Genomic DNA, 24278 nt, shown 5'->3' with positions numbered 1-24278 from the left:
ATTATCCTGCTGAAACAGAGCACTGGGCAGTCCCTGAAGGTACGGGAGTGCCACCGGCCGCAGCACATGCTGCACGTAGCGGTGGGCATTTAACGTGCCTTGAATACGCACTAGAGGTGACGTGGAATCATACGCAATAGCGCCCCAAACCATGATGCCGCGTTGTCTAGCGGTAGGGCGCTCCACAGTTACTGCCGGATTTGACCTTTCTCCACGCCGATGCCACACTCGTCTGCGGTGACTATCACTGACAGAACAGAAGCGTGACTCATCGGAGAACACGACGTTCCGCCATTCCCTCATCCAAGTCGCTCTAGCCCGGCACCATGCCAGGCGTGTACGTCTATGCTGTGGAGTCAATGGTAGTCTTCTGAGCGGACGCCGGGAGTGCAGGCCTCCTTCAACCAATCGACGGAAAATTGTTCTGGTCGATATTGGAATAGCCAGGGTGTCTTGCACATGCTGAAGAATGGCGGTTGACGTGGCGTGCGGGGCTGCCACCGCTTGGTGGCGGATGCGCCGATCCTCGCGTGCTGACGTCACTCGGGCTGCGCCTGGACCCCTCGCACGTGCCACATGTCCCTGCGCCAACCATCTTCGCCACAGGCGCTGCACCGTGGACACAGCCCTATGGGTATCGGCTGCGATTTGACGAAGCGACCAAACTGCCCTTCTCAGCCCGATCACCATACCCCTCGTAAAGTCGTCTGTCTGCTGGAAATGCCTCCGTTGACGACGGCCTGGCATTCTTAGCTATACACGTGTCCTGTGGCACACGACAACACGTTCTACAATGACTGTCGGCTGAGAAATCACGGTACGAAGTGGGCCATTCGCCAACGCCGTGTCCCATTTATCGTTCGCTACGTGCGCAGCACAGCGGCGCATTTCACATCATGAGCATACCTCAGTGACGTCAGTCTACCCTGCAATTGGCATAAAGTTCTGACCACTCCTTCTTGGTGTTGCATTTGCTCTGTCAGTCAGTGTATAATCTAGTGATTAGAAATTGTATACTACCACCTCTCCTACCGTGCCGGCCAACATTCTGATGGTAAAAACATTTTCGACCAACTGGATTCGAACCGCCTGTTCACGCTCTCAGACGAAGCAAACCTGACGATTTAACGATCGCAGCCATCAGACCGGACACGAACCTACGGATGCTTCACATTACACTATTCATAGCACCAACAGTATTTTTATAATATTATAAGAAGACTGCAATTTAAGGCCTGTGGTATCCGATGTTAATTGAGAAAAATGCCTGCTTCATATTTTAAAGCAACCAGAATCATTGCTTCTAGCGAAATAGCATTATTTCGTGCAGTTGACGTTTTAAATGAATCCTCCTTTGATATAAGACAATCCTTGCTGTTCGCTTATGAATTATAAATCCACCAAAAATCTCCGTTACATCCGATTTTCCAAAATTGTAAACTTTTGTTGGAATGCGCCTTCTTAACCTCACTTGCACATCCAAGGTACGTAGAATACATGCACATCAAGAAATTCTTCCATTTTTCTAATAATAATGCTACGTTCTAATTTTAGTACGTTTTCTATTTAAGCACTGCAGTACTGGTAGTCAAAACTAACCCTTCTACTAGGAAAATCACAGATAGGTTGATAAAATATCAAGAAGGGTGAATACAAAAAAGCAGTTTAAACCTTCAATATAGAAGGTTTAACTTTGAACCAAGTTTAAATTGATACAAAGTTTAAACCAATGTGCGGAAAATGAATGTTAGTTTAAACTCAGACTTAAACCAGATTAAAATAAACCTAGTTTAAACTCATTTGGGGAAAACGGCCCTTAGTCGAGAAGCTCGTCTCCTTTCTCCCAACTCTCGCAAACTTTGCAACATTTTCGTAAGACTATGCCTTTGTCGGAAATCACCCAACAAATCGAGCTACTTCCCTTTGGATTTTGTCCAGCTTTTGAATCAAGTAATCCTGGTGAGGGTCCTATACATTGGAACCATACTCTACTTGGGGTCTTACCAGAGACGTATATGCCCTCTCCGTTACATCCTTACTACAACCCCTAAATACCCTCCTAACTACGTGCAGAGATGTGTACCTTTTATCCTATTTATGTGATTACCCCAATGAAGAAGGAATTAAAGCATCATAACTGAAGACAACAGATGCAAGGAACTCAAAAGAAGAGTAGCTCTTGCTAATAAAGGTCTTTCAAAATAAAATAAATCTTTTAACAAATACCCATATTAGTTTAGAAAACAAGAAAGGCTTTTGTAAAATCCTCTGACTGGAGTGTACTACTTTATGGTTATGAGAGCTGGAGTATTGGAAAAAAGGAAAGCGATTCATTGGAAGCAACGGAAATGTGGATTTGGAGGAAAATGACGAGGACATGCTGGACTGAAAAGAAGACGAATCGAAATGTTCTAAAGGTAATCAATGAACAACGGAGACTGATAAAAGGATATGGAAACAAGGAGGATAAAAGTTGTGGGTCATATCCTGAAACATAATGACTTTCTAGTAAATGTCTTTGAAGGAAAAATATTAGGAAAGAAAGGAGAAGAAAGACCAAGGAAGACATGCTTCGAGAATGTGAGAAACTTGATGGGATGTAAAGACCAGAAGGTAGTGAAGAGAACAGCAGGACAGAGAGGAGAATGGTTGCATGATGATGACGGTAAGACTTCCTCGGTGGTGACGTATGACCATCAACAGTCTGGTAACATTTTTAGACCGTCAAAGAATTTAAAATTGGAGGTGACGGTTGGCAACAAGTAAATTCGTTTCACTTCCTAACCCGAGACCTTGCTACACTAATCTCTTCAACAACCAACAGCTTTTAATCTCGTGCATTTCTCCCTAAAAGATCGTTGCTCATCACTTCAGAAAAGTCCTCCATCCTACGTCGTGAGAAGTCATAGAACTAAAAACAAGACGACAGAATAAGAGTACTTCAGTCTACTTCCTTGAAGAAGAAGGGAAAGTTAATAAAAATGAAAGTAGTTTAGTGAGGGTCAAGCGGATGACTCAGGAGTCAGTGCAGTTGGATGTGAAGTGCCTAGCCCCAAAGTCTACGACCTAAACAACTGAGAAGAATACAATAACTTCTGACCTCAAAATAGTTCAAATATGAACATAATATTACCTAAGAAGAAAAGTATTTACTGACATTTTAATATGTTAGTCTTCGGAAATGGTAAGCTTCTTCACATGCTGTCTCGCATTCAATACGAAACTTTTACTCAATACTTTATTTATTTATTTATTTATTTATTTATTTATTTATTTATTTATTTATTTATTTATTTAATTTCTTAATCCATTTACCCTCCAGGCTTAGTTTTCCCTCGGACTCAGTGAAGGATCCCACCTCTACCGCCTCAAGGGCTGTGTCTTGGAGCGTGACAATGAGTCGGGGATACAGCTGGGGAGGAGGACCAGAACCTCGCCCAAGCGGCCTCACTTGCTATGGTGAACAGGGGCCTTGTGGGAGAATTGGAACATTGGAAGGGATAGGCAAGGAAGAGGGAAGGAAGCGGCCGTGACTTTACGTTAGGTACTATTTGCCTGGAGAAGAAGGGCTGAAACCACAGAAAACCACTTCGAGGATGGGTGAGGTGGGAATAGAAGCTCCCTCTACTCACTTGACCTCCCAAGGCTGAGCAGAATCCGTTCCAGTCCTCATACCGCTTTTCAAGTTTCGTGGCAGAGGCGGGAATCGAGCCCGGGCCTCCTGGGGGTGGTAGCTAATCACAGTGACCACTACACGACAGATGCGGGCTACTCAATACTTACGGGTGTTAAGGTTAATGCACACATTACGTGTTGTCTGATATCTGATAACATTTCAGTGTACACATGAAAGCAATGTCAAATAGAAATGCAGTAGCACGTTGTACCATGGAACACTTTTTACTTGTTTAATCCTATTAATACTCACAATAAGTGTACAGTATTTCTTTATAGCTTCCTGCTTATGTTTCTCTATTTCTTCAGCTCCATTAAGGGTAAAGAAAATTGTACCCAGATGTGAAGTGTTCACGATCATGTACCATTTAGTTCATATTGTCTTAATTGATTTCATTCGAATTGATATCTTCGATTCACTACGTTCCATTTAAAACTGGTTCAACAAATTACTATTTTTTAAGAATGTAAATGTTATTTTACGGCAGCACGATAACCTCTGCAGGCGATGCCAAATGAGGCCACGAAATGAGATAATGATGCACGGAAAAATTCTGCTCATTGCTACACATCTTAACATCTGGTCAACAACGACCGAAGCACTGAGAACAAGTACAGAAATGGCAGTAGCAGAAAGACGGACATGCTTCCCATAAAGTATAATATTATTCAGTAAGTTATACAACAGACCGGCTGAAGAATGGGAAATCAGTGGATCCAAGGAGTTTAAAAAGTTATGACAGAGATTGGGATAGCAGAAGATACAACACAGTGAGTTTCTCTCATCGGTTGGCCGGCTTATCTGCCTCCCGTTGACCCGATCACTCTCCGCTCCGCGGCATAGCAACTCCGCTCACTTTATCCGTGCATGCCATGAGATAACAATTACAATTAAGAAAATACGCTCGTACCTTATAACAGGAGATGTTGGAAATGTTGTCCTGCATCCACACATTTCTCACGTCGTCTTATAATACTCCGATTCACACGCATAAGTTCGTCTTCCGTAATTGAGGCTATTTCTCTCCGGATATGTTCTTTCAGTTCGTCCAACGTGTAAACGGTTTTTTGCATACACTTTATTTTTTAAGCTCCTCCACAATTAAAAGTCACAAACAGTTAAATCTGGGAATCGAGACTGTCATAAGTCCGTATACGGTCTTCAAAACTTTCCTCAATTAAGTTTAATGTGTCATTAGCTGTGTGCGGTGGCAGAGTCTTGCTGAAAATCTCCATTTCGACAGCCAGTGTCAGTCAGCTCGTCAAAGAATGGTTTGAGTATATTATCCCTGCATCTCTGAGCATTAATTGTGCCCTGAAAAACACAGGTCCTATAATTCTGTATCCATTCATTGCGCACCAGTTCGTCATGTAGAGGAATTTCGTATATGCGATGGGGGTTTTCTGTGCTCCTATATCTGTTATTCTGCGTGTAAATGGAACAATGTTTCGTTAGAGAGAAAGATTAAGCGTGGATCAATTATTTCATCATGAACGTTTCGCAACATTCAATTACAAAAACGTATCCGCTTATCATGATCACGAAGATGCAGTTCGTGTACTACTGTTGCCTTGTAAGGTTTCAGTTTTAACATTTCCGTACCCCGTCACGCTGAACTCTTCGAAAGTCCGGCTTCTTGTCCAAGTCGTCTTAGGGATTTCGTATGTTCTAATCTAATGAGAAGTAACAGTTGGAACGACGGATGAACGCGGACCTGAACTGCGAAGTGCTGTGTGAGTCAGCGGGAGGCCGATGAGAGAAACTCACTGTATTAACAACTTTCAGAAGACTGATACAACACTTCAACGGCTTCGAGGAGAAGAAGAAAAGTAAAGGTGATAACATCTGGACACAAGAGAGGAGGAAACAGCAAAGTGAAAGGATGACGAACTATCGGAAGTGAAGAAAAGAAGTATTAACATGAATGCACAGCGTTACTTTCTGTGGTCCTTAAATGGCCAAAATCAAAAGTTGAAAGCTACAGCGGCCAATTTGCTGACGTTGGTGTAGAAAAACGGGACATTTATGGACCTATCATCCCATATTAAGTACAACAAGGAAGAAATCTCAGTTGTCGGCCTAATGCTGGGAGCGGCTCCTCGCGGAGTTCTGGAGACATTCTTCTCTACAAACTGACGTCTTAAAACAAGATCGAAGTAGTGGCCCTGACAGGATCGATCTCAATATTCAGGAATCGCTGCTTCTGAGAAGCAATCGGAAGAGCAATTGCAAGAAACCCCGCAGAATTCTCTCAATTTTAACCAACTGAAAATGTGTTTAAGTACGGTATACTTTTTGTGATAACTGATAAGCAACCCAGGAATATGAGAAGTGTAGGATGAATAAATCCTGGTTATATGTGATGTCTTAATTGATCACCCTATCAGGTTTCATTGCGATCAATCTCATCTTGTGCGGTAGAGCCACAAGCACCTAGATTTCTAGTACTCGTCACGTCAGGCTGTACACTAAAAGGCAAACATCGCCGTCCTATTCTCATTGCTACCAACTTGACTGGTTACATACTGAAATCACCAGACATAACCATCAACAAGCTAATCTCAATATAAGTATCAGTAATGGAGGTTCCCTTATCAGAGTACATGATCAATCAAGACACTCATAATTAAGTCGATTTTCAAGCTTAATGGGGAATTAAGTAAATACACACACTCTCTCACTCGATTTAATGTTATATATTTCTGCATTTATTTTGATATACACATTACTATAACAGCACTCTTCTGTGTTTGCCTGCTGTGAATAATTGAGCTCCCTTCTTGGAATTTGCTATTACTTGTCGGACTGAAGAGAAACCACGCTGTAATAATACACACAAGCACATATACTACATGTGCATATGCCATACGTCAATAAGAATACACAGAGGCTGCAAACCGTACCAAAGTCGTGACAAGGTTAGGTTAAGTCAGTTGTTTTACAGTTTATTTTTTTCTACCCATATGAAGTACATTACACATCAGCTGTTACGTCCACCTTCTCAACATAATCTCCTTGTAACTGTATGCACTTTCGCCGTCGATCTGTCAGTCTCTCCAGACCTTAATGAAACCATTCTTTCAGAGTGCTGCGTACTCGTGCCTTGACAGCTGTGTCCAGTTCTGCAAAATCCGCAAAACGGCGACCACGCAGAGGTTTCTTCATGTTCCCGTGATAATCTCTTGGTGCCAAATCGGGAGAGTACGGTGGGCGTGGCAGCACCATCAATCCCATTTGTTCAATGGCAGCGGTGGTCTCTCCGCTAGTGTGGGGCCGGGCATTATCATGTTGCAGAAGCACACCTTTAGCCCATTTTCCTGGCCGCCTAGTTTGAATGGCACGACGTAAGCGCTTAAGTGTTGCCTTATATGCTGCACTGTTAATCATGGCCCCAAATTCCAGCCAGTCAATGAGGATGATGCCCTTTGTGTCCCAGAACACTGTCACCATTCACTTGCCAACTGATGTCACTGTTCGACATTTCTTTGGCGGTGAACTGCCCCTATGCTTCGACTGCATCGATTGTTGTTTCGTTTGTGGCTCATGGTAATGGAACCATGTCTCATCATCAGTCACACACCAAGTGCATTCGTTGGCCCCTGTGTGTGTGCTGCTACCAAACGGTGGAACAAGACACTAGTTACACGTCACCACCTTCAAAAGTGAAACGCGAACCATACCCGGACGTACAAAAAAATAAAGTGTGAAACAATATAGTACGCCCCTCGTATTATCCAAACAGATTTACAATCCCACAGAAAAAAAGAAAAATGCTTTAATTATACCCGCAAATGTAACACTAGTGCTTTTAACAATACGGCAATGTCAATACGTAATTCTCGCAAATCACGAAATAAACTAAGACTGTTTAGTGCCAACGTGCCAATAACTGTAAGACGTCGCATCGGCAAGTAGAGTCCCTAAACTGTTTGGTTAGCGACAATGAATCGAACCCAACAGTTCGAAAATAACTGTAAATCACTAATTTCAGTTTTTTTTTTTTTTTTTTTTTTTTTGGCAAGTTGCTTTACGTCGCACCGACACAGATAGGTCGTATAGCGGCGATGGGACAGGAAAGGGCTAGGGATGGGAAGAAAGCGGCCGTGGCCTTAATTAAAGTGTGAAAATGGGAAACCACGGAAAACCATCTTCAGGGCTGCCGACAGTGGTGTTCGAACTCACTATCTCCCGAATAGTGGATATGGCCGCACTTAAGCGACTGCAGCTATCGAGCTCGGTGCCTTCAGTATTAACAGGGGAGAAAGAGTAAGGTTGCTGCTTCAGTGCCAGGGAGTATAGTGGTCTCTTAACACTATTAATAGGCTGTATTCTTCCCCCCACCCCAACCCCATCAATGACACATCTGTTTGTTGAATATTTTTATATGAGAGCTGGTTCACTCTTGTCCCACAGCGTGCTGATCACTGAGCATGACGAATGTGCCACACAGGAACTCGGGACAGTAATTCATTCCCACTTTCTTGATCCCGTTACGAATGTCTTGACCACATGACTCACACTGGCGGGGGAGTTTTACAACTTTTGTGAAGATGACTTAGGGTGAGCTGTGAGTGACTCACTAGTGACTTAGCACATCCCCTTTGTATGACCAGCGGCAAGCTTAGATGAGATTAACAATCTCCGCCGCCCTAGTTCATCGTCAACTGACCTGTTGGGAGTACAGAACGTTACAGTGACGTTCTCTAAGTTCTGCATGAAGGCATGCAAGCAAAACACGGCAGAAGAGGGGACTCTGGGCTATTTGTACGTTGATACAGTCGAGATTTTATCACCCTCCCCAGTAGAGGATGGTTTTAACATTCCTTAGCAGAAAAAGTAGGGGTCCCCATATAATTAAGCAATTTCCTTAATTGTGCCGAAAGTTGAAGGGCTAAAGGATCCGGAATGGTATCAAATTGTGAGTCTTCCATAGCTCTAACAACTAAAAAAGAAAATTACTTCCGGCCTAAATACAGTTCCGGAAAAACAGCCTAAAATCGCTTGTTTCTTTACTTGTTTTCTTTTTTATTAAAATCCTAGATAAATACACTTATTTACATAATTCTTTATGTAATGTGTTTTTTTGGTTCAATAAGGGCTTAAGTTATAGGGATTTGAGTGAAACTCTGCATTCACTCACATTAGCGCTCGTAGTGGTAAAAAAAAAGGCAGACTGCTAATCTAATCGACCGGATAACGACGATTAAGAAAATGATTGGATTTTTTTAGGAATAAATATAGAATATATTCTCACAATTTATTATATTTTATTTACCTGAAATTCGTAGCGCATATCCCTAGGATATTTTCAACATTGAGTTGCTTGCTTGAAGGGCTAGAACCGTGGATTTTATGTTTTGTCAGGGGCTCCCAAACTTAACTTTATTTCATCTTTCCTTCCGACACGGAATGATTCAGTAGTTTCCTTGACGTAGTTCTACCATGGCCTCCTGTGTTTAGTTCACTACGCTAGTACGTGTGATGACATCAAGGAATGTCCAGCAGCCTTGATGAACATGCCCTGCTCTTCGTAACGGGCTTATAGTCACCTAGCGACCACAGTAAGCGCCTCACACATGTCTGAACTCAAACGCAACATCATACGCCATCACAATAATAACGTTGTTGTTTGCGTCACCAGTCCACATACTGGTTTGATGAAGATCTCCATAACACCCTATCCTGTGTTAACCTTGTCACTTCTACCTAACGACTACATAATCATGCCTTGGTCTACCCCTATCGTTCTTACCGCCTACACTTCCCTCAAAAACTAACTGGACAAGTCCTGGGTGCCCTGAGTTCATGTCTTATTGAGGTCAAAATTTTGCAAACCGTTCTCCTCTCAGCAATTCGATTCAGTATCTCTTCATTCGTGATTCAATCCACCCATATAACTTTCAGAAATTCTTCTGTAACACCAGATTTCAAAAGCTTCTATGGGCCGATGACCTTAGATGTTAGGTCCCTTTAAAGAACAAGCATCATGAAAAGCTTCGATTCTGTTTTTCTGAGCTGGTTATCCTCCATGCATTGCCACGCTCCAGACGAAAGTCTCAAAAACATCCTACATCAATGTTCGAAGAGAGCAAATTGATTTTCTTCAGAAAGGAATTCCTTGCTTGTACTAGTCTACCATCCTTAATTATTCTACTGCTCAAGTAAGACTTAATTTCCTCATCTAATATTTCCGGCATCATCTGACTTTGTTCGACTGCACTCCACAACTTGTATTTACTGCCATCCCATACTTCTTCTCCAACACTGTGTCCGTACCATTCAGCGACTGTTCAAAATCTTGTGCAGACTCAGGTAAAATAAGAATATTATCAACAGATCTCAAGAGTTTTGATTTTCTCTCCATGGATTTTGATTCCCTTTCCAAATTCCGCTTTGATTTTCTTTATCGCCTGCTCTGCATAAACATTAAAAGTAGAGGCGATAAACTGCAGCCACAATTATAATATTAATCGATTTCTTTTGGCGGACAGTTTAGGGTGACCAGGAGAAATGCTGACGGTTTTTGCACCCAACTCTTTCTGATATTTTATTTGAGCACATTTGATGCCCTTTTTGACAACCTATTTTATAATTCATTGCACATATTAATGTGGATGTTGGCAGAAGTATCGCATTTCTTAGTGTAACACGGAAACACAGGATACACATACGACAATGCACGTTTACTTCCAGAAGGCTGTGATACGTTCTTTCCTATCCATTTGTCTTGGTGCAATTGCTTTGTTTTAGCAACTTGTGGTGAATTAAGGCTGATGTCTCCTTCTTTTCGCTATTTAGCTTAATTTAAGTCGCACCGACAGAGACAGCTTAAGGCGACCATGGAATAGGAAATTGCTAGGACTAAGAAAGATACAGCGACAGTGGCCTTCATTAAGGTAGCCTGCTGTGAGAGTAGGAAACCACGGAAAACTATCTCCTGGGGTTCGAACCCACTATCGCCAAATGCGAACTGTCAGCTACATGACCCAAGTCGCATAACCAACTCGCTCGTGTTTTCAAGTTATTCAAAGGAGAAGCGATAATCACGTGACCAAAACGCTTGTGTAAGTACAACGAAATGTAGAGAAAAGTTTGACATGGATGTCGTTCGGATGTGAAAGAACATCTTTAAGCCAAAAAACGTAAGTGCCCCAAATTGTAGTAAAATATTTGAATATGTATTGTTATAAAACCACGCTGTAAGGAACAGACGAATATTGCACAATTCTAATTTTAACGATTTTCCCTAACTCATCGGAACCTCAATACGCTAGTCTCTCCCAAACTAAAATTTTCGTAATTGTATTTTTGAGTGACCATGAAATTTTGTTTGTGAAGACGGGTGTTCCGCGATGAGTGTCCTGCATTTTAATTTTGTGAATTTGGTCACCATGGCGGTAATTAACTCACATACCCACAGTTAACTAACTCGTCCCTTGTATCATTTCCTCACGTTATCGTTAAGATCAGTTGTTCGATAAGAAGGCTGACGTCATCAAGCTGTGACTCATGGCCGTCATATGTGTCTCCCTACAGCGCTACGATAATTGAGTGTACTGTTTCTACCCTGCACGAGGGGAGAGGAGACAATTCTCTTCTATCATAAGATTTGGCAGTTCAGGCGCTACAGTATGAAGAGTGGATTGTACAAGTCATAGGACTTCATACCTTTCAATGTAAACATGAGCTCATCGAACATTGCAGTGTACCGAGCTCGATAGCTGCAGTCGCTTAAGTGCGGCCAGTATCCAGTATTCGGGAGATAGTGGATTCGAACCCCACTGTCGGCAGCCCTGAAGATGGTTTTCTGTGGTTTCCCATTTTCATACCAGGCAAATGCTGGGGCTGTACCTTAACTAAGGCCACGGACGCTTCCTTCCCATTCCTAGGCCTTTCCAGTCCCAAAGTTGCCATAAGACATATCTGTGTCGGTGCGACATAAAACAAATAGCAAAAAAAGAAAAAACATTGCAGTGGTAATACACGTGAGTGTGGCACACAAAGCACCGAGAGAAAGAGAGGGACAGCCACGAGAAAGACTCCGCACGTCTCACAAACGTAATCTCGTCCGGCTGGTAAGAGAACAAGAGATGATTAAGGAAGGTTGGACAGAGGACAATTAAATAGAAGAACTCATCCAGAATCTGGTGCTTATTTCCGAGTCCCTGGAAGAAGCGCGTAAACTCCGCGCGGTCGATTGGCTGGGGGGGGGAGCTCACAAACACTTCTAGGCGACTGTGCTCATTATTTAACGAGTAAGTCGCACGTTTCATTTCAATTTTGTTTCTTGCCTCTTAGCTCAAACTTTTTACATACATTCATTCACCTTCTTTCCATTACAGATCACATCTGGACTTTATATGATACTAGCAGTTACCTGCGGCTTCGCTCGCGTGCATTTCGTAATTTGACAAAGTAGTCATCCCTGGGCACTGTACTAAGACATTATCTAAAAATCCCTAAAGTATAAAAACTCACCGAAATACTGAGTTTCATTTACCCCAGAAACTCTCTGGAAACCACAATAATTGTGTTATTGCCTTTTGGGGCTAAGATGACTATGCGACATGGAACTGTACATGTACGGAACAGTCTTCTCTCAAGTCGAAAAAAATACGTTTCCTTATTTTTAAAAGAGATTACAAATACCTATTTCCACTCCTGTTACATCTTCAGTTTTTGAAATGTAAGTATCCCCATAAAAAGAATTCAACCCCTTTATCAGACCATATCACACCCCCACAAACAAAACAAAATTTACATCTTCCTTTATTTTTAAAAGACATTCCAAATACAAATTTTCACGTCTGTAACATCTGTATCCTCATAAAAATAATCCTACTCCATTTTCACTTCCTTTCATCCCCGTTAATGGTCTTTTCCGAAAACAAAAGTAAATAAATACATATTTATGCATTTTTAAAGGACTTTCCGAATACCAAGTTTCTCGTCTGTAACATATTAAGCTTTTGACATATGCTGTAAATATACTGGTACTCATTTTGAAAATTCACCCGCTTTTTCAATTCTTTTCATCCCTTTGAGTGGATTTTCGAAAAAATGCGGGTTTTTTTTAATTTTTAAAGGAGATTCTAAATACCAGTTTTCACGCCCGTAACATCTTCAGTTTTTGAGATATAAGTAAGGTAAGGGTGTATTCTGCCCGAAGACAGGTCCGAACCTCCGCAGAGGTGTGCCTGAGTCGGAGTTTACGTACGGTAGGGTGGTCAGTTCCTTTCCGCTTCTCCATGATGACGATGCGGAGGACGATGATGATGCGGAGGATTATGAGGACGAGAACGAGGAGGGAAACATCTATAGTTTTACAAGGAAAGTTTATCAGGTTTAGCACCATAAATTCAAAGTTGCTCCCAAGCGAAGCTACCTGCTACTAGTTCATATCTGTATTTCCAGGTAAATGTAATGTTTGAATTCCCAATACTTTCAATTGCTGACGTACATGAAACATGTTCTTCCTCCTGCCTTCAGTTTTAATGGACGAACAATGATAGATTCCTTGCATGAAAATTACTGGTTATATTTTAAAAGAATAACATAATGAAACAAATGTATTTTCAGTCAAACATCATTAAGTGTTATCATCTAATATTCAGCCAGTCTTGAATTAGTTCAGATTATTCATCAGTAACTCACGGGATATCTCCATTTCCAGTCATGCAGAATCAGTACTCACCTGAAAAAGAGGAAATAACAGAACATTAATTAACGTTATCTGGGAGTAATTTCTAGTATACAGAGTGTTTGGTGATTATTGGCAGGACGCTGAGTACACATGACGTCAAAGTAATGCCTTATTTTTTTAAAATAATGTTTGTAGCTCAGGTAGTATTTAACGATGGACTTAGAGCTTTGTTGATATCCAATACAATATTTTCCAGAGTGAAAACATTCGCCTCTTGCACGTAGAAGGTTTTCATACAACTTAACCATACTTGCTACCTGAGGCAGCCGTGCAGTGATGTATTTAGAACTGTTTCTTGCACATTACGCATGTTTATTGCCTGAAGCATTGTATGGCGGGTGTTGTAAGCCGAGGGGGCAAACGAAGGTACTCCTAACTCACAAGCATCGCACTCTACTTCAAGTTCCTCCCTCGCACAAACTATTCACTAAATCATATATACAGTATATCGAACTGCGGATATTCATCCCTGCCTCCCGTAACGTGTTTGTACACTCTGTATACAAAAGTAGTTCAAACAACAGAATTTAAACATGTTACTTAAATGAAGAGAATTAATCCCGGAATATACAGCAGGTTTTTGTAAGCATGTTGAGTACTGTTTATATTTCCAATGAAGTGTTAAAGTGGTGGTGATTATTGTTTTAAGAGGAAGTACAACTGGGCAAATGAAGGTATTGAACAAAGAAAGTCAAGGACCACGAAACGCGTAAAACGAAAGACTCCCTAGGTCTCGATCGGGGTGGGAAAAGAACACGATTTGACCAAGGGAGGTCGAATAGAATAGATGAAAGTGAGAAACCTGGCACAAGTAAGTGGAAGTAATGCCGGGACTCAGCTATGAGCCTCGTGGTCGCCAACTCACGCTCCCTTAAGAGCTCCTGGTGCTGGTCAACACGTCCCGTTTAGACCAGGCCACACGCACATAGTTAATATTGCGATAATTATTCGGTACATATTTGTAGGTAAGTGCTCAATCGATAGACAATTTCTCCGACATTTTTTAAAAACATTTCAATTCACTGTCACGCATGCGACGAAATGTCCTTCGAAGAACTGCGCATAAATCTACATTTTACAATTTTCTTTACATCGCACCGACACAGACAGGTCTTATGGCGACGATGGTATAGGAAAGGGCTAGGAGTGGGAAGGAAGCAGCCTTGATCTTAACTGAGGAACAGCCCCAGCATTTGCCTGGTGTGCAAATGGGAAACGACGGAAAATCATCTTCAGGACTTCCGACAGTGGGGATTGAATCCACTATTTCCCGAATGCGATATCACAAGTGTGTGCCCCTAACCGCATCGCAACTCAATAAAACTACTTGCGCAGCGTCAGCGTTACCAACATGAGAGGTTTTCCCTCTGATTATGGAGGTTTTCAATGTCTATCAGAGGGGATAAAACAGGGTCAGATGTACGAGGGAAATCTAGGGGTTTTCTTTCGATATTGCCACGCAATTTGAAATATGTCATTGCAATAGTTAAGATTACTGTTTTGAGTATTGTTTTATTATATTAACAGCATCCCCTCTCTTGGACATGCTTTTTTCAGATGAGTATCATATGAGTTATGAACTACATCACTGTCACTAAAACTGGAGGAGTTAAAGAAACACACATTTACTCGTGGCTGATCCTGGGAGCATAATCAGGGAAAGTTGAGTAAATTTTGTCGTTAAACTTCACACAGTTACAACAGCGTTAGCCCATAAACATTGAAATTCTACAAAATATTGTAATACTGTCATCTAATGCATGTCTCGCGCCTTTCCATTGGCACACGTTACGAAGTTAAAGACGACGACTTCACACTCAGTGGAACAAACTAACGTTCGTAGAAAGGCACGATACAGGATACAAGATACTTTTGGAAAAGTCGCTAATTTCATAGATTATAGCGAAGAAAATGTGTATAATTTTGGTGCACTATACCGCCCTTATATAAAATATATTTTCTTACCTTTGAACTTTCATTTTTATTATTTTAGCTATAAATTACATTTTTTTTTTTTTGCTACTTGCTTTAGGTCGCACCGACACAGATAGGTTTTATGGCGACGATGGGACAAGGAAGGGCTAGGAGTGGGAGGGAAGCGGGCGTGGCCTTAATTAAGGTACAGCCCCAGCATTTGCCTGGTGTGAAAATGGGAAACCACGAAAAACCATCTTTAGGGCTACCAACAGTGGGGTTCGAACCTACGATCTCCCGAATACTGGACACCGGACGCACTTAAGCCACTGCAGTTATCGAGCTCGCTATTATTATTATTATTATTATTATTATTATTATTATTATTATTATTATTATTATTATTATTATTTATTATCCATCGTTAGTAAGAACGTTCGAACCGTTAAAAATCTGCAGTTTTTTTCCTTTTGTCGAGTTGGGGGTTGTGTTTAGAGGGTATCCGTGTCGTGGAGTTGGCAACCCGGCGTAGATGTGGATTCCACAGCGTAAAGTGCAATGACTCATCACTGCTGCCAACTTGACTAGTCATATATTGAAATCAAGAGATATAAGAATCAACAAACTAACCTCAATATAAGTATCAATAATGGAGTTTCCCTTATCCAAGTAAATGACCAATCACGATATTCATAATTAAGTCGGTTTTCAAGCTCAATGAGCAAATAAGATTAGCAGAATTCAGTTACACAAGTTCAGCGACATGCAAGATGGGAATGGAATACGACCCTCCCAGTACGACAAAACTCTAAGAGAAACAGGGGCCTACTGCCTAGTTCGAATTCCGCTCGATTAACGAATTTGATCCCGTTTTTAGACTTCTTTACACCGGGTTTATTAATGAAGTTGTGGACAGGAGAATAAGTTCGAGCTCTGGCTGATTTGAGACAATGTGTCATTGAAGAAGTTGCGGTTACAATGCCTTAAATGCATTGACAAGAACTTGAATATAGACTGATATTGTGTCCATGTTCATACAAATTTTTTAGTAACTTTGGAGAATACTACATGGCTACTAGAATAACGGCAGGTATTCTGTATATCTCTGTACAGAGCGTTCCGACTACGGATGTGGTTGTAAGTTCGAATCCAGCTAAGGTTTGTCTAAAGTCTTGCTGTAAATTATATTGGTAGAACTGATCATTCATTGTTGTGTGACTTTGTCTGTACTCATGTGTTCCAATGTCGCACGGCGTTTAGCTGGTGCAGTGTTTTATTGTTAATTATGGCCCTTTCAGTTGAGGGGCGTGTTTTTCTAGTTTAAGGGGATGAATACACAGATTTAAATCAGGTGGCCTTTGCTGAAAATTTCCTCGAAACAACTGCACCTCACGGCAATGCAATTCGTCGGCTAAGGCTGTGTTAGATGGCGAACGAAGTGGAAGGCAACTCGGCAAATATCGCCACCCTATTCTCTCTCTCTCTTTTTTTTAATGGACCATCACTGCTGCCAACTTGACTCTTCATATATTGAAATCAAGAGACATAAGAATCAACAAACTAATCTCAATATAAGTATCAATAATGGAGTTTACCTTGTCCAAGTAAATGACCAATCACGATATTCATAATTAAGTCGGTTTTGAAGCTCAGTGAGCAAATAAACACATTCTCTCTTTCTCACTCAATTTAATGATATATATATTTCTGCCGTTATGTTGATATACGCATTACTATAACGGTATTATTCGATGTTTGCTTGGTATAAATAATTCAGCTCCCTTCTTGGAATTTGCTATTACTTGTCGGACTGAAGAGGAACCAAGCTGTAATAATACACACAAGCACATATACTACATGTACATATGCCATACGTCAATAAGAATACACAGAGGCTGCAAAGCGTACAAAAGTTGTGACAAGGTTAGGTTAAGTCAGGATGATAAAATTTCCTTCCACTTCAAATGAGTCGATCTTTATAACGGAGGTAACGTCGCTTTCCTTTCCGGAGAGTTCTTGAAGATTTCTCTTGCTTCTTATACATCCTAATGGAATTCTATACGTAAGTATTGGACGGAAAGGGACCGTATTAATAAAATGCTGCGTTTGTCATTAACACCTACTACGTTATTTAATGCGTTTTTTGAACATGCCACATTTCCACTTACTTAGTATACCCAAACAGATTTACAATCCTACAGAAAAAGAAAATATGATTTAATTATACCCGGGAATCTAACACTAGCGATTTTAACAACACGTCAGTGGCAGTACGTGCAATCTCGCAAGTTACGAAGAAATTATGACTGCATAGTGCCAACCTGCAAGATTAACAGTAACTGTAAGACGTCGTATCGGCAAGTAGGGTCCCCAAACTGTATGGTTAGCGACACTGAATCGAACCCAACAGTTAGAAAATAACAGTAAATCACTAATTTCAGTATTAACAGCGGAGTATGCGCTTACATGGCAGGGACGTTAAATGAAGAGAGCCCAGGGAGATATCGCGCTTGCAACAGCGCTCGGAGAACGGCGACAAATGTTCTCGTACTAAGTAACAGCGGTGCAAGAATTGAAAATTGAGGATCTACAAAAGTGAATCTGATTCTGTGAATGGTTTACAATCTGCATTTAGATGAGACCTTGTTAAGTTAACACTCGAAATTCACGAAGAAAATCCTGGCGCAACTCTTGGATGGTGTGGGTCGTAATGTCCCGTCTTATACCAGTGGGAAGCAGCACTGCAGTCATCACAAGCAGAAAACGTTTTTCAAGAAAATTAAGCGGGTTCAGGTTTGCACAGCCGCTCGTCGACGTCTTTCAGAACACTCTGTACCATTACAGATAAAGTACACACATAGTCAACATTACTCATGAAGTAGTTTTTAGAACTGAGGTAATGCCTACCTGATTATTCATAACGTAGGTATTTATAGGTCGCATTCATCATGACTCACTGAACAATTAAGCACACTTCTTTTTATCAGCAAAGGTCAATTCGTTTGACGAGGAATCAACGTAAACCACTAACTATATAACATTTCTGGAAGGATGTAAAGTCTATTTATCAAACTTACTTATTGCACTCTGAAGTAACTACCCTCTAGTCTTTGTTAACAGAAGATAGAGAACTGTGGTCCTGGTACGACAGACATTTAGTGCAAAATCCCCGGCATGATGACCAAAGCCTAGAGAACATATTCACTATACTACGCATCCTACACTGTATTAACCGAGCGCGTGAGCTGGCCGTGCGGTTATGGGTGTGCTGCTGTGAGCTTGCATCTGGGAGATAGTGGGCTCGAACCCCACTGTCGGCAGCCATGAACGTTTTCCATGGTTTCCCATTTTCACCCTAGGCAAATGCTGGGGCTGTACCATAATTAAGGCCACGGCCACTTCCTTCCCAATCATTTCCTGTCCCATCGCCGCCATAAGACCTATCTGTGTCGGTGCGACGCAACGCTAAATTACACTGTACTAGAGAACTGTGTTTTACCGTCATGGTTTCCATATTTAATTATTCATGTATCGTATAGATTTTAGTGCCGGGAGTGTCCGAGGATAAATATGTTCGCCTTGCCTGGCACAGGGGGCGACCTGTGCGTCTAGATGTGGGGTGATGATGAGGGTGATATCCGCTGTCGGCATGTAGTGTACTCCTGTGGAAACACCAAGGCTCTGCCATCAACAGCGTCACATGCCCTCACTCTATATCAGAGATGGCAAACCTTTTCCAACCAGCGTGTCCGTTTAGGTCTTGTTTATTACTTTTTACTGTCTAGTGTGGCAGCTGTTATTTTCCTCAAAATCATGATAAAACCCCCTCACTTGACTTCATTCAGGTATTAGATTGCATTACACATAAATCCAATCCAATGAATATGTCATGATTTTATTTTGAAAACATCACTGAAAAGTACATTTTTCTAAACAGGTATTTTTAAGAATAAGGTATATTTTTGGCTTAACTTAATAACACTTGTAAAAAATATGGCAACATGATTAAGTGACACATACTTAAAGCGTAATGTTAAAATATGCTATTTTGCTAGATTTTGACCTGTTTATTATATGTTAAACACATTAAACTATGATAGTAGCCGGACTGAGTGGCTCAGACGGTTCAGGCGCTGGCCATCCTGTTCGATCCTGGCTCAGTCCGGTGTATAGTAGCCGGACTCAGTGGCTCAGACGGTTCAGGCGCTGGCCTTCCTGTTCGATCCTGGCTCAGTCCGGTGGTATAGTAGCCGGAATGAGTGGCTCAGACGGTTCAGGCGCTGGCCTTCCCGTTCGATCCTGGCTCAGTCCGGTGGTATAGTAGCCGGACTGAGTGGCTCAGACGGTTCAGGCACTGGCCTTCCTGTTCGATCCTGGCTCAGTCCGGTGGTATAGTAGCCGGACTGAGTGTCTCAGACGGTTCAGGCGCTGGCCTTCCTGTTCGATCCTGGCTCAGTCCGGTGGTATAGTAGCCGGACTGAGTGGCTCAGACGGTTCAGGCACTGGCCTTCCTGTTCGATCCTGGCTCAGTCCGGTGGTATTTAAAGGTGCTCAAATACGTCAACCTCGTGTCGGTAGATTTACTGGCACGTAAAAGAACTCTTGCAGGAGTAAATTCCGGTACCTCGGCGTCTCCGAAAACCGTCAAAGTAGTTAGTGGGACGTATTTATTAGGCGTATCTATTGTAGTAGCTTGTTGGCGTACGTAGTAGAATAATCGCGTAGTAAACAAATACGCAGAGAGAAGGTGATGGGCTCCAGACGATTAAAGAAATGGTTAGAATAGCGAGAACCAGAATATTAACAGACCAAACACATATATGTAGTGATCAACATGAGATATACATTTTTGTCAAGATTAGGACACCAATATTATAAAGCGAGCAATGAAAATAGTAGGAACAGTTCTGAAATCAATGGTTACGAAGTAAGAATATGCCACATTTACAAATGCCACATAGATAGTATAAGTACATTCGATAGTTAAATATAATTTCAGACGTGAGACAGATTAATTACATAATCGTAAAGATAACAGTTAATTGAGGGCAAAAATAGATCAGGGTCTGTTAAGACTGGCAGAAATTGAAGTGACCTCCTATTATTATTATTATTATTATTATTATTATTATTATTATTATTATTATTATTATTATTATTATTATTATTATTATTATTGCTAGTTGCTTTACGTCGCACCGACGCGGATAGGTCTTATGGCGACGATGGGATAGGAAAGGCCTAGCAGTTGGAAGGAAGCGGCCGTGGCCTTAATTAAGGTACAGCCCCAGCATTTGCCTGGTGTGAAAATGAGAAACCACGGAAAACCATCTTCAGGGCTGCCGACAGTGGGATTCCAACCCACTATCTCCCGGATGCAAGCTCACACCCGCGTGCCCCTGACCGCACGGCCAACTCGCCCGGTATTATTATTATTATTATTATTATTATTATTATACGGTACAGTCTAATGTCCTCCCAGGACCAAGCCCAGGCGGAATGCGCTGCAAAAACTGCAGGGGCGACAAACGTTCTCAGTTGTTGTCTAAGAGCGAACACCAAACATCACAGAATCCGGACAAAGATCGCAACTGCCCTTTCCCAGCAAAGTCAGGAAGTGTACGAAGAAGCTGCATGTATCGCCACAAGAGAGAGCAACAGACGGAACGACATGATCACCATCGACTAAAGAAAGGACAGCGCTGCGATCTTGGATCTTCAGACTTGAAATGAGCTCTGGCCAGCCTCTGGAGACAGACGAAGAAAAGAGAGCCATCTATGAGCCAACAATAGCATATTTAAACACTAGTACGGTACTAAATGTGTAACGTCAAAGCTCTTGGACTACTGATCGGCGCCAGAGGAACAACATTTGGTGTGAAATCTGGGGGTTGCTAATAGCATCCTCTTAACTGTCGGCAACCAATAAACTGAGAAGTAATAAGTGTAAAAAAAATAAATTTAAAAAAATGTACTGTTGTAAACCGCTCGTGTCGATAAAAGGTGACAAAATAAATGACGCTGTTATCACTGACGTATATAAGATGTTTCTTTGCTTGTTTGTATGGGGAAGTGATCTTTCCAGGTCATTACAGGCTAACCGAAGCAGGCAGCCTTTTAAATAACAAGTAGAACACTTCGAAAACATTGCGTCTATGGGTAAGTTGAAAGTAAATACGCTGGAAGTCAGCAAGTGTCCTGTTTTCCAGGCTTTGCTCGATAATTAATCAGATAAAATCGGTAAGCAGTTAGGCTTGCAAAGAAAAGGCGCATACATACCGTACATGATTTAAAAGTCGTTTTCCCTTTAAAATATTCATAACCATTCTCTTCGTAACACTGTCGGTATTCCAGAAAAATGTACTAGTTTTTGTGCTAAAGGCGCTTTTTGAGCTTCCGGCTCAGAGTGGTCCAGAAACCTCCAAATGAACTCAAGAGTAGTTAATAACGATATGCGCTACAGTTCGATCAGAAGTATCACTTTACGAAAATACTCGAGCTTCTTCTACGACAGAATCCGGTCGCTTGCGAGAAGTTAACCCGTCGTACTTATGCGCTGAAGCAGGTAAGGAGTTTGGTTGAAATTCACATCAAATTGGAGCAATTACGTCCTTGTGATGTCGCAGGTAAATGCTAGTAACTAATAATTGTAACCATACATCTAACCAAAAAAGGAAATGGATTCAAAAGGTACCAAGAATTAGAGACAAGTATTTATTATTCTTCCTCCACTTCGAGGCTCGCCGAAGATAAAGAATACACGGCGAAATAAAGAAATAGTTAGTAAAGAACTCGTAGAATTAAAAACGATTCTGAAGTTAGATCTATGATTTTAGCATACTACAAAACAATTACCGTATTAAAGTTAAAAGGCACAAAAACATTTAAAACGTTATAAGAACAACTTGATAAATAATTCTTACAAAAGTTAAAAGATAACTATGATTCAGACTTGAGGCTAATTGATCTTATTCCAGTAAGGATGGACACCCTTTTAGCTCCCGAGTCCACGAGTTCATCAGTGCTCAACCCGAAGATTTTCATGATTTCTACCACCTGGCCCCAATCGTAAGACCCAACACCTCAATATCATCAGAATTAAAGCTTATGAAGATTTGTATGCATTTAAAATGAGGACAATCCTAAACACGGTCACTCCTTATCTGTCGCTGATAACCTCATTCAAGAGAGAACTGTTATCTCATGGGGACTGAAATCGATCCGAGTACGCTCACCGTACTGAATACGATCCCCGTTTACATGTTGTATTGAGTATCCTATTGAATCCGGTAAGCAAGATGGGCATAAATCAACAATGCAGAATCACGGTAATCGATATAACTTTATCGCGACGTGATCGACTGTAATGATTATTTTAAATAAACTAGCGAAGTGAACTAGCCTAGTAGGTTGAATCATGCGCCCGGATGTAAAGAAGTAACCTCATTTTTTCGAAAAGAAAAACTGTGTCCGCCAATCCGATTGCAGCATTATTCTTAACATAACACGAAGAGTATCGCTGATTATTTTGTCGGTATTGTTCCGACACACCCTGTATAACTACAAAGGAACCGCTTAGGACTCAGAGTATAGGTAACATCGCGTCACACATTATCTTAGGGCTCGGAAAAAACTTTTTTCTCGAGTGTCCGAACACGAGCCTCCCCCCCTCCATGGCGCAAAACAGCCCCGAAGTGCCCCATGGCCTACCAAGCAACCGCTGCTCAGCCCGAAGGCCTGCAGATTACCATGTGTCGTGAGGTCAGCACGACGGATCCTCTCGGCCGTTATTCTTGGCTTCCTAGACCGAGGGTGCCATTTCACCCTCAGATATTTCCTCAATTCTAATAACTACAAAGAAACCGCTTAGGTCTCAGAGTATAGGTAGACCTCGAACCAGCCCTGAGATGAAGGTAAAAATCCCTGACCTGGCAAGCTACCCCTACACCGCGGGGCCGGTCAACATTATACACTGTAGGTCATTGTAGACAAGAAAAGGGTTGTTTTCATTTGTCCATTGTGCCTTTTTGGGCGTTTCTTGGCTTATTATTCCTTTTTTTAGGTCTTAACAGCTTTTTTCGCAACTTGACCTTCTTTCGACTATATCTTTATTATCCATTCTTAATTCGAATCATCATTAGTTCGTCCATTACCTGTTAAACATCTTTTCTCTAGTAGGTACATATATTTAAACCATACCTGAAAAGAGAGTGAAATGAAAAACCAAAGTAGTGCTTGAAAAAACCAGCGGTATCAAATTATGTGTAAGATAAGTGTAATATTGAAAAGAGACAATTTTGATGTTACTGTTTCTGAAGAGGAAGATCTCACTTGTTTCAAGTATGAACCCTATACACCCGTCGATGTGGAGAGAAGTTTCGCAACATGCTGTCTGAAAACCGACCATCCCTTACGCCTAAGACTATTGTGATATACCAGGTGTATGCACAAGTCTTTTCCGGTCTCATTAAGAGATGGCGCCAGCGAACAGTACCCACCCCAAGAATTTGACACATACGTCAGTTTGTTCGTCTGACATTAATTTAACTTTAACTCTGCCAAACACTAGTGTCTGTGGTGTATCCTTCAGTGATCATGTCGACGTTTGTGCCTGAAAAAGAATTTTTGCGGCACGCATTGCTTTTCTTATTTAATCAAAGGAAAAATGCTGCGGAAAGTCATTGTTTGCTGGTAGAAACATCTGGTGAACACGCTCCATCGATTAGAACATGTGAGCCATCAGTAGTAGACCAAAGTATGTTCTAAAACAATGGGAGCTGCGTCAGCACTTTCCCACGAGGTCATTGACCCCTGGTAAGGTCAATGACCCCTAGTACCACGTGCTACTGTTTACAAACAAGACCACGTGCTTTTGTTTACAAACATAAGCACGTGTTGGGCGCGGAATATGAATATGAACAACCACACAGCTGTCGTCTTTTTGTTTTTTGCTACTTGCTTTACGTCGCACCGACACAGATATGT

The 24278-nt window shown here is 41.5% G+C and overlaps 1 protein-coding gene across 2 annotated transcripts in view; it reads right to left on the bottom strand.

The window, feature by feature from the left end:
- p130CAS (Serine_rich_CAS and FAT-like_CAS_C domain-containing protein p130CAS) overlaps positions 1-24278 on the bottom strand; it is a 202600-nt gene that overhangs the window by 92770 nt on the left and 85552 nt on the right. The window lies entirely within an intron of this gene.

Source organism: Anabrus simplex, chromosome 1 (genome assembly GCF_040414725.1).
Source record: "Anabrus simplex isolate iqAnaSimp1 chromosome 1, ASM4041472v1, whole genome shotgun sequence".
Classification (NCBI taxonomy): Eukaryota; Metazoa; Arthropoda; class Insecta; order Orthoptera; family Tettigoniidae; genus Anabrus; species Anabrus simplex.
The sequence above is the reverse complement of the archived record's forward strand: the minus strand, read 5'-3'. Positions and strand labels throughout refer to the sequence as shown.